The 1,824-nt window shown below is 36.2% G+C and overlaps 1 long non-coding RNA gene across 1 annotated transcript; it reads left to right on the plus strand.

Annotated features, from left to right (window-relative positions):
- Positions 1-572: 572 nt before the first annotated feature.
- Positions 573-1,437, plus strand: LOC121526547. Its single transcript, XR_005993327.1, has 2 exons — positions 573-672; positions 1,120-1,437. It is a non-coding gene; the product is annotated as an uncharacterized LOC121526547 (long non-coding RNA).
- The last annotated feature ends 387 nt before the right edge of the window (positions 1,438-1,824 follow it).

The following is a 1,824-nucleotide window of genomic DNA, read 5'->3' on the forward strand; positions in this document are numbered from 1 at the left end:
TTCTAATGAACATGAAAAGGGCCATTCATAGCACTGGGAAACACAAGATATGATGATAATCCAATGCATCATGGGAACTATCAAGTGCTTTCTGGGAATTAAAACTTTAATCTCATTTATCACAGGCTTTTGATTAATCAAAATACATGGATCAATGTATGGGAAATATAAATAGAAGGTAAATAACCATTTTATTGCTAGTATATTTCATAGTAAATCCTTTACATTGATGAAGTCAGGGTTCTATGCAGCTATTAAAAGTTGCAGCATCAAGATCAACCAACAGTAGCATGATGTACAGTTTAAGACAGAAGGGTTATTTGTAACCCAGTGAATTAATTTAAATGTATACAGATTGTGCCATCCTGCCTGCCTGCAGGAGTGACCTTGTGCCGCCATAACAAACTGGTTATTTTATTTTTCCCCAAATTAATTTACTAATTTCCTTAACCTGTTTATTTTGTTTACAAACCGTTCATACCACACCCCAAATCCGTAACTCATTATCCAATTCGAGCTCATCCCATAACACATAAATATCCGGTGCACAAGGTCACTTCCTCTTTGGCAATCTCGTCACCTGGGGTCACGCAGGCAGCACGGCTGGTTGGCAGCAGAAATTACACACTACCTTCACTAAACGGTCGATCCTAACATTATAGAGACTCAGCGGTGAGTGTTGTTTCTTTTGTTATTCTCATAATATGTCCTAAGTTGATTTAAAACTCCTGCTAGTGCCTTTGTTCCTCCGCGGGACTTGCGGAGATTTATATGCCAAACCTCTTTAAGAAAACAGCTAATTTAAGCTGCGTGCGGCTGCACGCCGTTTTGTCTTTGACTTATTTGTATGTATATTTGTTAAAATTATTTGATATGTTAAAGTAAATCGGCTTTGCCGAAATGTTAGGTACATTCCATTGAAAATGAGAACTTTATTTTTTAAAGTGAAATGCTTAATGAGATTAATTAATTTTTATATTAGATAAATTGTGTTCTCGTAGTGAGAATTGGATGTGAAGCGCGGATTTTGTGACGAAAGAGTTTGAATTAATGAAGAGTAGTACAACCTATGTTTGATAAAGAATAGTAATTGTTTGTATTTTACTGACCCCTTTTTAGGTCAGGTTTTTTTTGTTACCCCTTCCTTTCCCTGGATTGGATCCGTCGTAAGACTGGCGAGCTACCCAAGGAACTCTGAACTCCCCACACCTCCCCCCCTTTCCCAAAGAAGACTACCACGGTTAGGGTAGGAACAAGGACTCTGGGACATGAGGAACTGAACTGATTTAAGGTCGATTAAAGAAAGGGCAGAACTTTAATTTTTTTGTATTTTTTTAAAAAGGCCTCCCTTTGTTATTATTGATGGATTGTTTGAAGTTGTTTGTGTTTATTATTTGGAAAAAATATTATTTGTCAATACACTTACTTTAAACTTAACTTCTGTATTTGTTGTATTATTCACACTCCCTGGGCTTCCTTTGAGACGAACCTAAGTTTTCTGAATTACCAAATTTTCCACTATTTATTATTTCAATTTTTTCCAATTAATATAATTTTCGTTTATCTAGGTTAACATATTCAAAATGTTACATATTCAGCAGCTGAACATTATTAACATTTGACCTCAAAACTATCCTCAACAGGCTAAAACAAGCTTGAAGAGCCGACTAACAGTTTGAGACTGCTCTCTTGCAGCGGTCTCTGAGGCTGTACTAGCATCAGGGGCATTGTTAGTTTTGCTATCATAGCTTATGTATAAGCTACACTCTTAATAGCAAGTTGTTCATCTAAAAGGATGGCTGCAGTTTATATAATAGGGTGATC

Source organism: Cheilinus undulatus, linkage group 2, assembly GCF_018320785.1.
Source record: "Cheilinus undulatus linkage group 2, ASM1832078v1, whole genome shotgun sequence".
NCBI classification, from domain to species: Eukaryota; Metazoa; Chordata; class Actinopteri; order Labriformes; family Labridae; genus Cheilinus; species Cheilinus undulatus.